This window comes from Balaenoptera ricei, chromosome 9 (assembly GCF_028023285.1).
Source record: "Balaenoptera ricei isolate mBalRic1 chromosome 9, mBalRic1.hap2, whole genome shotgun sequence".
In the NCBI taxonomy this organism is placed as follows: Eukaryota; Metazoa; Chordata; class Mammalia; order Artiodactyla; family Balaenopteridae; genus Balaenoptera; species Balaenoptera ricei.
The window spans coordinates 53,328,554-53,342,957 of NC_082647.1; the positions used below are offsets into that span (position 1 = coordinate 53,328,554).

General features: G+C 38.7%; 1 long non-coding RNA gene across 1 annotated transcript in view; it reads left to right on the forward strand.

The window, feature by feature from the left end:
* Positions 1 to 14,404, forward strand: part of LOC132371955 (uncharacterized) — a 329,599-nt gene that overhangs the window by 60,267 nt on the left and 254,928 nt on the right. The window lies entirely within an intron of this gene.

Here is a 14,404-nt window from a genome sequence, read left to right on the forward strand (position 1 = left end):
TAATACACAATAATATATATTGGACTGATTGATAGTCTTTCTACTTAGGAAGAGCTCAAAAAACACAGCCATGGTGGTTTAAGATTTAACTAACCATGATAATCTATGGGACAAAGCACTCCTGCACTCCCATGCTCTGAGGTCTAGAGCCCAGAGTTTTCCCAGTCTGTCTCTCACCCAGTCACCTGGTCTTAATGGCATGCTTGCCAAGGCCCAGATGTTCAGCCACATGGGAGTCCTGTTCCCTGCGCTTTTGAGCCAAACCCCCTTTTGCCTGGATTGCACCTCTCCCCAGAGCATCTCATGGAGTCAGCTCAGATCCCATGTCTTCCAAGAGGTCTTCTCTGAGCCACTTGTTACAATTAATCTTTTCTTTATCCATACAGTGTAGTTCATTCTTCTACTACAGAATTTAGAATAATTTGTCTCTTAAGAAAGTTATTGTGTATCTCCTCTCCTGGTCTGCAAGCTTTGAGGACTGATACCCTATCCTTTTCAGCCTGGAATACTCCACCACACCTAGCACAGTAGCTGGCATATAATAAGGTACTCAATATTTATTGCACTCATTAATAAATCTACTGCCAATTATTATATTTTGCAAAAAGTTCATCTGGTAGTATTCTTTGGGCAAGGAAGAACTTAAAAAGGTATTCATTGCTTTTATAGCATCTAATTTTCCCAGTTTGAAGACTCACAGGGTGAGAGAAGGGGTGTAACTAGGAAAGAAGGCTTCCTGCTGTGTCTCTAAGAGGCCTCACGGTTGATCAGCCCAGTTCCTGTGACTTGCCCCTGGTCCAGCATCTGCAAGCCTTGTGGGCACAGAAACTTGACTCTTAGCACACTGAACCTGGTACTTACAACTAGAATGCTGATTTGTTAGTTCTCAATGGAGGATAAAGCAAATAGTTACTGTGAAATATGGTTGATGAGGACACCAGGCATTCTGGCCCCCACATGCTCTCCCAGTAGGCACATCCTGTGGAAGCCATTCTATGTAGAAGGCTGCTTCATAAACAGGGGAGTGAGTTATAAGGTTGTAAGGTTGCTGGCATCTAGCCACCCACCGTTCACACCATGGTGACATATATGCCACCAGAAGCAGACAGCTGATGTCTATGGACCAGGTTACCCTGCTTTCTGGGTTGTGTTTGGATCCATTATGAGTTGACCCAATGGAGAATCATATTCCCAAATGCAACCTCCAACTAATAACAGAATCATTTCTTTATGAACTTTAAGATGGACAAAAAATTTTAAACCTGATTTTTATTAGAGGCAGATATATTTCAGTTATGTAAGCTCTTTTCTTTGCCAAAGGCAACTAGAGTCCCAAAAAGGGAAGATTAAAATCAGTGGAATATGAAAGATAGAAAAAAAATTGTCTTTATTAGTACCAAACTTAAGAGGTAATTGACTTATTTATCTTGTGGTTTAAGAATTGACTTTTCCCTTGGTCCTAGGAGTGACACAATTCATAACTTTCCCAGTCTCTCCTTAAACCTTTACCGTTGGGGAAAATTAAGTTTTCAAAGACACCAGCCACCAGAATAAGCAAGGATTTTCCCTTGGCAGGATTCACTCTCCTCTCTGTAGCCTTATCATCGGAACTCCAGATAAGCCTTCCCAGATGTTGCACACCATCAAAGAGGTCCTGTTCAGAGATTTCCACATGGACTGTGCCCTGAGTCTTTCCGGCTACGTCCTCTCTTGCCAGCCTGCTACCTTCATTTCTCCATATGGTAGAACTTAGGAAAATCGATGAAGTAGACCTAGAGCCAGTGTTCATTAAGTGTTATTAAGTGATTGGATAAAAGTGTGCCTTTAACATCTTGTATCTCCTTTTTTTCTGTCATTTCCCTCCTCTCCAGGGACCCTCTTCTGTACAGTTCCAGCTCTTGCCCACTTGTCCCTCATAGTGCACCACACATTTTTATGGGGTGGGGCTTTTAACACGTGCTGGCTCTGGAGGTTACTGACTTGATAGCCTATAACTAGCATGTATTGGGGAAACTTTCATTGACTAAAGATTTACCCTGCAGCTATTTTTTGGGGAAAAGAAATTGAGGAACCCCTAGAGATGTCTCTGCCTACTCAGAGAAATGAGTCTCTAAAGGTGTGGATTTCAGGTACTCCGAGACATAGTTTTGAACATGGGTATAATGAATTTTTTTGTTTTTTTGTTTGCCCAGCATCCAGGGCCAGGAGGAGGGTGAGGTGAGGGAGGAGCCTAGGGCACAAAGTTTGAGGAGAAGCTCACTGTCAAAAGCAAACTTTCATGAATCAGAAAATGTGTACCTCTTTAAATTTTGGCCTGTTGGTGCTTCACTGACCTCCTCTTGTCCTAGCCTTGCAGGATCCATTTCCTTTCTGCTAATCATAGCCCTATTTTTCTTTGAGAAACACCCTTGCACAATCCTTGTGGTCCAGGTGGAAGTGGCAGCACTGCTGGGGTTTCAGGAATAGACCCATGACTTAGGCCTGGCCAATTAAAGCACACAACTTTGTCCACAGTGATTGGCTCAGTGATGACATGTGGCCTAAGCTGGGCCAGTAGGAATCTTTCCAGGAACAACCACACTCTTTCCAGAGGGTTGTTGAGCTGCTGGAATGTGGCTGTGAGGAGAAAGTGAACCTGAGAAAGAAGCCACTTCAAGGGAAAGGAGAGCAAAGAGATGGGAAGAGACAGATTTCTGAAATTGTTGGAACTCCATACCTGAAGAGAGCTCTATACCCTGGGCTTTTAAGTTATAAGAGTCCATATTTGTATAGTCTGTTTTTTGTATAGTCCTGCCTAATAAAATGGGATTGGGTAGGATGAGAAGGGCACCTGATCAGCCTTGGTTCTCCAATCATACTGCCTACTTAAGGTGCCTTCATCACACAAAGGGATGACACTTGTTGTTCGGAAAAAAAACACAAAAAACAAAAAAACCCTGAGTTTTCTTGTAGCATATTTAGGACGTAGGTAAACAATCAATCTCTGCGGCTGAAGCTTCTCAGCTACTTCCTGGTAGACTTGAAATTTAATTTCTTGTCCCAGCAAACTTCTTTTTCTACTTCTTTCCTACTTTACCAGGAAGTGGGCTAGTTGAGCCACGCACCCCATCCCCTTGAACTGTAAAATTATAAGGGGTACAGTAAAGAAACACAGGCCATGGACCTGGTTTTAACTTATTTTTAGAATTCCTGCCAACACACAGCAGGAAGCAAAACCAAACAACATTTTGCCACCCACTTGTACCCAAAAAAAGTCCTGGTGGGAAAATATGCCAGACACTGACAATAGTGGAGACTAGGCTAGGAGATGATGTCAGGAATGACAATAAAAATTTAAAAATAAAACATGCCCTAAAGAAACTCTCACTAGAAATTCAAGAGAAGGTAAAAGTGGAAGAGTTGAGTGTGTGAGATAAGTAAATAGTAATATTTTTAAAAATCCCTGACTACAGGTGAGGGGAGCTACTTCTGGGAATTGGAAATGGGCAAGAAGTCCCAGTCCTCTTTATCTAGTTCTCTGATTCTCCAGGTCACAAAGTCTGCGCTAATGTTGGAGATTCCCAGGCCACTGGCAGGGCTATGAACTGATCATCCCCACTCGAAATCTGGATGTGACCCAAGCCACACCTGCTGACCACAGAGGAGGTCACTTAGCTATGATGTTATCAAAGAACAAGATGTTCAAAATAGTTTGAAGAGATGGAGAAACTTTTAAGTTGAGTTAATGTTTTGATAAACGCCACTGTTATTAACAGAGATACTCTATTGGTAATCCTAAAAGTGAAGATAAGCCATCTCAGCTTCACCCCAGCCTCCTGGTAGACACGCTGACTTATCAGGCTGCTGAAAGAGCTATGATTCAACAGTGGATTACTGTTAGTACTGCAGGTGTTATTGGTAAAGGCAATTCCAGCCCAGCCAATCTACACTTGGTGCCAGTAAAGGAAGGTTAGTTGGATTCTCAATTGCTAAAGAGGAGAAAAAAATTAGAGTGCGTGTAGCTTCATCCATTGTCCTGTTCACCTTCAAACAGAATTAGCAATGAGCAGATCATAGGAGGAAAAGAAAAGGACAAGAAGAATGAAAATATTAGGCATATGTTTATTTTTACATAATTTTGACTGTGTGTAAAGATTAATTGCTTCTAAGAGTTATTTTTTCTTGGGATAACTCTAAAACTTTATCCTGCTGGTAGGGAAATACCAAATCTAGGTGATTTATTTTATATTCACAGATTATTTGCTAAACCATTGATTTAACTACTATAGATTATTTTGGGTTATATAAAACTTCATTTTAAAGAATTAGTTAAAATATTTGGCAAAATGATGCACAGGTGCAAAATTCAAGATATGAAAGGTGTACTTGAAAACGCATTTTTCCCCAGACAATGAGTTTTCCTGCCTGGAGGCAACCATGTTGATGATTTATGGGCTCCTTTCACAGACAGACTGTGCATATAAAAGCACACATACTTATTCTTAAAAAATACAAGTGGCAGCCTACTCGTCACATTCTTCTACATCTTGCTTTTTTCACTTACTGTAACTCAGAGATCATTCAGAAAAGAGCAGTCAAGGCAGTTCTATTTGAAATTACACACATACACGCCCAGCTCCCTTCCCTTGCTCCTCCTTTCTTTGTGTTATTTCTATAGCACTCATGACTTTGTAACACACTGTACTTGAATTACTTATTATGCTTATTGTTTGCCTTTCCCCTGGAATGCAAGTGCAGTGAGCACAAAGAATTCTTGTGTAATTTGTGCTTTGCTGTATATGTAATACCTAGAAGGTGACTAGTGCATAATAGGGTCTCAATAAAGGCATAATGGACTGGTCTAGATTTTACTTCCTGTGTTTAAACCTATTCCTTTGCAATTAAAAAGTCATTTTAAAACTGAAAAACTTAGGGCAACATCAATTGATGTAAAATCTTCACTGAAGTGTTATACTTTTTGAAAATACTGTGACTATTTCTTCTTCTACCCCACCCGCCTCAACTAAATCAACAGCTGTCCTAAAACTCATATTCCATTCTAGTAAGAAAACTGCAAAGGATTATTGTAGGCAGTCATAAATCTTCTTTATAAAAACAAAAAAATATTGTTTTTTCAAGTACTGTTTGGACTATTTCAACAAATACTGATGAATGAATGAGTGAATAGTTTGAAGGGAAAATGATGGACTGATAGAAACCTGTAAAAGAGGGATGTAGAAATTTAAGATCTCTGAAATCATTCATGTCAAAAACATTGGTGAGATTAAACCTGTGCTTCAGCAGCTAAAGTGAAATACTCAAGTAACTGCCTCTGCTGACTGCCAAACATTTTTGTGCTAAAGTTGTTCAGAAAAGGCCAGATGCCTCCGGCTGGTTTATCTCTTGCTATTCCCAGGGTTCTGCTTTTTTTCAGACTTTTTTTCATCTATAATCTTTTCATTTAATTACTTCTTTCCCAACTCCATATCTCCTATGTCTGCAATAGCATTTTGTGAAGATATAATAGAGTTCTTGGACCTTTTTTTTGGTAAGTGTCTCTGTAGTGAGATATTGCTCGCTAAGTCCCAGGAGTTACAGTTGTCAATAGGCTGTGGAATGATGTCCAGGATTCGTTACATGACAGGGACTGGAGACCACCCGCCTCTTCACAGTCTGGAAATGTACAGCAGCCACTGAAAGAGTTTTGATTTCTCAGAAATGTCATCTGTGTTTTTATGTAATAATGGCAGGAAAAAGAGATGTGGACATTTGCCTTCAATTGGCCTAAGTAAAAAATGTTTTTATCATTGAAAAAAGGAAGTGGAGAAAAACAAAGTAAATGGCTTACTCTCCTAGTCCCCTTTAGATATCTAATTCGGTTGAACTAGTGGCCATTTGGGAATATTCTTAATTTGTATTTTCTTGCATTTTATAAAGCAGTGATAGATATTGTACATGAAAAAGGCCACAAGAGAAAGAATCTTTAGAGGCAGTGGGGAGGTAGGTTATAACTTTTTATGTCATTCAGATGTGAATTATATAAAACCCTAGATCAGAACTATTTTAACATTGAATTCAAACCCAGTGCCATTCATAACTTGATAGCTATCCCCCAAGAAGGTCATTTGTAAGCAAGAGAAGTATTTTAGTTGAACACTAGAAATTTCAATAGAAAAGTTTGTAAAATCTCATCAAAATCCACTTGTTAGGGCTTCCCTGGTGGCGCAGTGGTTGAGAATCTGCCTGCCAATGCAGGGGACACGGGTTCGAGCCCTGGTCTGGGAAGATCCCACATGCCGCGGAGCGACTCGGCCCGTGAGCCACAATTACTGAGCCTGCGCGTCTGGAGCCTGTGCTCGGCAACGAGAGGCCGCGATAGTGAGAGGCCCGCGCACCGCAATGAAGAGTGGCCCCCGCTTGCCACAACTGGAGAAAGCCCTCGCACAGAAACGAAGACCCAACGCAGCCATACATACATACATACATACATAAATAAAAAGAATGTAAGCAGACAAGAATAGCATTAAAAAAAAATAATAATAATTAAAAAAAAAAAAACTCAGTTGTCTATATATGTGTGGACTTTAAAAAAAAAAAATCCACTTGTTAGAAATAAAAGCTTATTATTATTTATTATTATTATTATTACTATTGTTAGTATCATCCATTGATCCTGGTGCCCACTCTTCCTCTTTAAAGAATAAAGCATCATTTGACCAGAGGGAGGGAAACCAAGTAAAGGACACCTGAGAAAACCAAACTAATTCAGTCAAGTTCATGGACTTCAGTTGTAGGCGTGCTTTTAAGACCCTCACTCAAGGATGTTTTAGTTAATTCTGAGAAGTCCAGTTTTCAGGCTACTGTGCCTGAAAGGAACAAAGGAAGAGACAGGAAAACTTAAAAAAAAACAAAAAATCTCTAAAAAGCAGACTCAAGGACTCCAAATACAAGTGTCAGGAATAATTTATTGCAGGGGCAAAACAATTGGGACATACTGAGGGAATTATAATACATGTCATAATTAATCTTTATGTTGGTAACCTATTATGACCAGAAAAAATATGTTTGGCCTACTCCAATAATACAAGGAATTGTGTAAAAACCATCTTAATGGCATTTCTGTCCAAAATGTTTGTAATAAAAAATATAAGGTCAGTTTTTGATATGGATGGGCCCTCCTACCTTAGATAGCACTTATGTAGTCACCACTTCCACGTTTTCATTACTAACAACTGCCACACTTTCACTTCAGACAGCTCATTTTCTGATCATTACCTCTTGTCCATCCAGTTCACTTACCCTGTTTATCCCACTCTTGCAAGTTTCTATCTTCATCAGTACCTTCAATTCCCTGCCCTCATCATTTATTTTTTTATATTCATCAGTTGTTCTTGCTTCCCCTATCTTTTCACTTAACCTTCTTACCCAGCTGAGATTTCATGTACTACTATGATCATTTTCTTGCAAAAGCGCCCTGATTCCCTTGGCCATCTCTTTGTCCACTTTCCTTGCCTGGCAAACATCAGCCCTGGTTTCACCCAACTAACCGCCCACTATGCACCTCCAAGCAGCTAAAACGTTGCTGGATAAAATCCAACAGTTTTTGCCGGCTAGAGTCATTTCAAAACCATGACCATATGTGGCAAGGGCACACTAACTTGAGTGCCATCCTACTATACCTGCCAAACATATTCAATTTCTAACTCTCTGAAATGACGCCTTAAACCTCGATGTCCCTTCCTGCCCCCGTCACTCACATGATATGATCTCACTCTAATTCCAAGAGTCCATCATATTCATACTTGACTCTGCCACATCTCTTTGCCCCTCTCTAAGGCCATTCCCTCCAGATATACTCTGGTTCCCACTTCATGCTACCTTGCTGAAGACTTCACTCCTCTAACTATCCTCTTCTTTCTCCCAGTCATCAGTTTCTCTCTCTCCACTGGCTCATATCTGACAACATTCAGGTAATGACTTAATACACCGACCTTGAGCATTTGTTCTTTTCTCAGGATGTTTGCATGTTGTAGTTTCTATCACTTCTGCTTGGAAAGGTCTTTTCTCAGATCTACAAACGACGGGCTCATTATTCTGGTCTCAGCTCAGCTTCTTAACCTTTGAGGATGTTCTCAGCTCAAAGTAGCTCTCCCTTCCACCACCTTTCAGGCAGGCAGAGTATGTCACTTTACACAATTTTATTTTCTTCATGGTACATATTATTTTATTTTTTAATCACTGTGTTTATGTATTTCTTTTCCCCCTGGGGTAAAGAGGGTGGGGACTGCCTCTTCTTCATTACTGTCTTACTGTGTTACTGGAGAACAGTGCCTGGCACAGAATAGATGCGAGATAAATACTGGCTGATGGATTGACTGACACACAAGACATTGTTCCCCAGCAACGCTCACTAAAAGATGTATTACTGTATTTGTTCCTTCAAACAAACCTATTTCTGGAAGGCTAGTGAATAATAATAAAAATATAAACACCACTGCTAAGAAAAATGCTTATCTAGCACTCTCTATGTGCCAGATACTCTTCTGGATCCTTTCCAAATATTAACTTATTTAAATCTCACAACTCCCCTCTGAAACAGGTACAACTATTAGCCCCATTTTACAAATGGGGAAACTGAGGTACCGAGTGCACCAGCACAATTAAGTGCTGTCCAAACTCAGGTTTTATTGTCGCTTCAGTGGGAAAAATATTGAGCAGTGTTTATCTAATATGAATCCCTTCAGATAATCACATCTGTAGGTGGCCATTTTCATAAGAAGGAACTGCCATTTAGTATAAAGTATTAGGAAATCTTGTAGCTACCACTGATCACTGATTACACACTAGGAACAGACTATGTTTTATGGGAGATACCAAAGAAGAATAAAACAAGGTCCTTTCTAGAAAGACTGGGGTAATCTATTTAGTAAGTCTAAGGACTGTACATCTACAAAGAACTGTATAATATCATTAAACAAAATGAACAAATTGATAAAATACACCTTTGCATGCATACTTCTAATTTTTAGATGATAACATGCTTTCTATTTTGAAGACATGGAAAATATTTATTAAGTTAGATATGTGGATAAAGGCCACATCACCATACCTTGGCACCAACTTCCCAAATCTTAGGATATATAAAGAGTGTTGGATCTAAAAAAATTTTCCTATTTGGACATCAGACAGTCTCCCCTCTTTGAACACTATGACTGCCAGTATTAGTTGGTTTACCTAGTTCAGATACTACTTTTCTTTGTACTACATTGAGTCTTTTTTCCCACTAATTTCGGACTTTATGTAAACATAAAAACTTTGGGTTAGTAAAGTTGGCTACGTACCACTAGATGAACTATGACCTTTTTTTTCTAAACTCACAGAGAGGTAATTTAAGGACCAATATAGACAGCATATCTTAAACAATCCAGTCATAACTCCTGCTTGGGTTGGGTGATACTCAGCCTATTTCACTGAAGAATTGAGAACATCCTTAGGCAACAGTGACTAAGGGGCCATGTCTCTTCATCCTGTTTTTATATCCTACACTGGCCCACACCCTCCAGGGCCAGCCTGCGTACAGCTCGTTTCAGAGACGATTGCCAGGAGTTCCTGGTGTGTGTCTATAATTTCTCAAAGTTAAGTCCCTAAAATATCTTAACGTTCTGTCTAAACTACAGCGTCTGCACTAACTCTATTTCAATTCTGTAGACCCATATCCTCCCTGTGTTTACTGCACGCATCTGCAATCCTAGGAATTTATGATGTGCAGTTTTTTAAAAAAATATAGAAGTATCCACTAATACTTGCTGTAAGGAAAAAAATGCTTTATGTTTTGTATTGCCTCTGATCATCTTTTATCAAAAGCCTCTGTATCTAGAATGTGTGGAATTTTAGGCTTCTTCCGTGTAGTAGATTGAATTGTTCCCCCCACCCCAAGAGATATATCCCAGTCCTCACTCCCGGTATCTGTGAATGTGACCTTATTTGGAAATAGGGTCTTTGTGGATGTAGTTAGTTAAGGATCTTGAGAGGAGATCATTCTGGATTTAGGGTGGGCTCTAAATCTAATACCTGGTGTCCTTATAGGAGAAAGGAGAGATTAGAGACACAGAGACACAGAGAGGAGAAAGGCAGGTGAAGACAGAAGTAGATAGTAGTTATGCGGTCCCAAGCCAAGGAAAGCCAAAGGTAGCTGGCAGCCATGGGACGTGAGAGGGACACGGAACAGATTCTCCCTCAGAGCCTCCAGAGGGAGCGAACCCTGCCAACACCTTGATTTTGTTCTTCTGGCCTCTGGAAGTGTGAAGGAATAAATTTCTGTTGTTTTAAGCCACCAGTTTTGTGGTAATTTGTTATGGCAGCTCTAGGAAACTGATACATTTGGTTTTAGGTGGGCAAATAATAAATTCAGGCTTGGGTAATGCCATGAAGATCCTTGCCTGTTATTGATTATTGCTTCCTTTATGGTTCTTTCCTGTTCATATATCATCAAATGCCCACTTTGGCTCTAGTACCTGGGTTTAGGGGCTGTTTCTCCCAACCTTTACAGTAAAGACAACCCAATACTAGCAACAGTCAACCTACCAACTAAACAAAAAAATGCTGTACTTCTGTGGTTTTTGCTTTTTAAGTATTTCATGTGTGTTTTTCATATGCTTTTATTAGAAAATTCCAATGATTATATTTTTATTAATATTTTAATGAACAATGCCTAACTTAGAATTTTGGTGAATTAAGTGTTTCTTCTGGTAGAATTTTAATGCAAATATTGCAGAGAGAAAGGTACTTTAGCTACGTGATCTTAGATACTTACGATTGTCATTTGCACATTATGGATTTTCAGGATCCTTCTTCAGGGCCCTTCTGGGAGCCAGGTTAGTGGTAAAGTGGATTTCTTGGACCTTGCTTCTCAGAGTGTATCAGAGATTCTCCACATCCATGTATGTACTTTAATCTTTCCCATGCGTGCCGGCAACCTTCACAGTTCTATGTCTGCCCTCTCTGATCGCTCAGTGAAGTCTTAGTAGTTGTAGGATTTAAAAACTTAATTTAGTTAATAATCACAGTTGGTGAATACCAATTGTATTTGTACTATTTTTTTTTAATTTTTGAATTTAATTTAATTTATTTTTTTATACAGCAGGTCCTTATTAGTCACCCATTTTATACACATCAGTGTATGCATGTCAATCCCAATCTCCCAATTCATCACACCACCACCACCACCCCCCCGCTGCTTTCCCCGCTTGGTGTCCATACGTTTGTTCTCTACATCTGTGTCTCAACTTCTGCCCTGCAAACCGGTTCATCCGTACCATTTTTCTGGGTTCCACATATATGCGTTAATATACGATATTTGTTTTTCTCTTTCTGACTTACTTCATTCTGTATGACAGTCTCTAGATCCATCCACGTCTCAACAAAATGACCCAGTTTCGTTCCTTTTTATGGCTGAGTAATAGTCCATTGTATATATGTACCACATCTTCTTTATCCATTCGTCTGTCGATGGGCATTTAGGTTGCTTCCATGGCCTGGCTATTGTAAATAGTGCCGCAATGAACATCGGAGTGCATGTGTCTTTTTGAATTATGGTTTTCTCTGGGTATATGCCCAGTAGTGGGATTGCTGGATCATATGGTAATTCTATTTTTAGTTTTTTAAGGAACCTCCATACTGTCCTCCATAGTGGCTGTATCAATTTACATTCCCACCAACAGTGCAAGAGGGTTCCCTTTTCGCCACATCCTCTCCAGCTTTTGTTGTTTGTAGATTTTCTGATGATGCCCATTCTAACTGGTGTGAGGTGATACCTCATGGTAGTTTTGATTTGCATTTCTCTAATAATTAGTGATGTTGAGCATCTTTTCATGTGCTCCTTGGCCATCTGTATGTCTTCTTTGGAGAAATGTCTATTTAGGTCTTCTGCCCATTTTTGGATTGGGTTGTTTGTTTTTTTAATATTGAGCTGCATGAGCTGTTTGTATATTTTGGAGATTAATCCTTTGTCCGTTGTATTTGTACTATTTGTAAAAGGGACAACCAGGGATTCTTAACCCGGATCCTATAATTTTAGGTTCATAGCAAACCTGCTTTATTTATAGTAAGCTCAAACTGAAACTTAGAATTTCTTTCAATTATGAATTTAGGCTCCAAACCATGGAGCCAAGGAATGCTACATTGTATTACTATATACCGGTGATTCTGTCACAGTAGAAATCATTAATATTTTTGCATTTCCTTACACATTATAGTATTTCTGAAATGTTGTTCATGCTAATTACTATATTGGAATTATAGTAGTTATTAGCTCCATCAACAATGCTGTTATTTAATATATTAATAAAGAAGTTGTATAGTACCATATCACATTTTCTTTTAATATTTTGATAGTTGTGTTTCAATTGCTTTTCAATTGTAGTTCAATTTCTGTTGCTTTTGTAAACCTGCTTCGTTTTAAGCATTTACAAATTTTCTTCTGGGAGGAGTTCATAGGCTTTACCAGACTGTAAAAGAGACATCAATGGCACAGAAAATTTTAAGAACCCCTGCATTAGCTCTTAGAAAGAAAGACAACTGAGGTCTGAGGTCACTAAATCATTTGCTTCCTCAGAAAACTGGGTTATTTAGCATATTTCCTTTGAGGGCATAGACATATAGCAGTAAGTAATATTCCAATTTTCCAAAAATGATCCAAGCACTTGTTCTCTTTAATTACTTTACATTTTATTTACATTTTGCGTAACAACATGTTTGTTTTGCTTGCTATAATATTTGGGCAAGTTTGATTAGGTTTTCAGCCCCGGGGGAGTCGGTTATAATCATCAGTCGTTTCCAGTGCTCAGTTTTGATCTGGAACGTGTGAGAATCTTTACCCTGCCTTACTCATAGACCTTATTTGACGTGTCAGTGGAAATGGGAAGCGTGCTACCCTTGGAATGTTAGTGCTGGGGGCGCCAATTCATTTCACAGGAAAACAGTGACATTAGAGAAAGGTCGTGTGAAAACAGGGGTGATGGAATTTCCTTTATGAAGATGAAAATGCTCTCTGTTTATATTACTTTGCCTTTTTTTTTTCATTTACAAATCCAATATTTATTTTATTTTCTTATGTACAAAAAGTAAACTCCAAATGAACATAAAAAGCAATAAAATCCTTTCGGCTAAACTGACTTTAATTGCCCATTATCTTATTGTCACAATTAATCATATAAACACTATACGGACTATCACCACAGTGTCACATTTGTTATACAGAAGGAATGTGATATTTGGCTAGTTAAGAATGTTAAGTAGAGAGAAATAGATCATAAAGCAACTGGGGGAGTAGGGTGGTGGTCAAAGGATTCTGAGATCATCACTCTATTAAAAGAAGTAATCTAGGAACTTCCCTTGTTCTGCTGATGATATAGCTTCGGGGTGTATAGGTGTGGCTGAATGACCTTGGATATGACATGTAATTACATTCCTCTTCTCTGATGTTCAAGACAAGCAAGCTTATTGTTGTTTTTGGTTCTCCTTAGGGTGAAGGACTACAGAATGCTCTCTCTTTTCTGAACCAATTAAAAAAAAAAAACATCAGCAACAAAAATACGTATGCATATAGTCACACATACATTTTTTTTCACATCTTTATTGGAGTATAATTGCTTTACAATGTTGTGTTAGTTACAACAAAGTGAATCAGCTATATGTATACATATATCCCCATATCCCATTTGAGTAGCAGATTCATTAATTCATCTGATAGACATTTATTTGTTGAGTGCCAATTATCTGCTCAGCCTCTGCTACGGACCATGATGTCAGTGCTGGCATCATCTCTCTCCTGCGACGTTGCAGAGAGAGTGCAAGACATCGTGCTCACTTGGCTATATTTCTCTCTAAATCACATTTTCTTCTTCAAGAACACATTGGTGTTTTTTTTCCCTTCCGGGATCTTTTTTTTTAATTTTGATTTTTCTAGTTTTACTGAGATGTAATTGACACACATCACTGTATAAGTTTAAGGTGTACAGCATAATGATTTGAATTACATGCATCATGAAATGATGACCACAATAGGTTTAGTGAAAACCCATCATCTCATATAGATACAACATTAAAAAATAGAAAAAAAAAGTTTTTTCCTTGTGATAAGAGCTCTTAAGATTTAGTCTCTTCACAGCTTTCTCTTTTCAACTTTCAGTGTTAATTATCTTTATCATATTGTACATTACATCCCTATTACATATTTACCTTATAACTGGAAACTGTACCTTTTGACTGCCTTCATCTAATTCCCCTCCCTACACCCCCTGCCTCTGGTAACCACAAATCTGATCTCTTTTTCTATGAGTTTGTTTGTTTGTTTGTTTTTGAAGTATAGTTAACCTACAGCACTGTAATTGACCTGGTACACAACATAGTGATTCGATATTCCTAT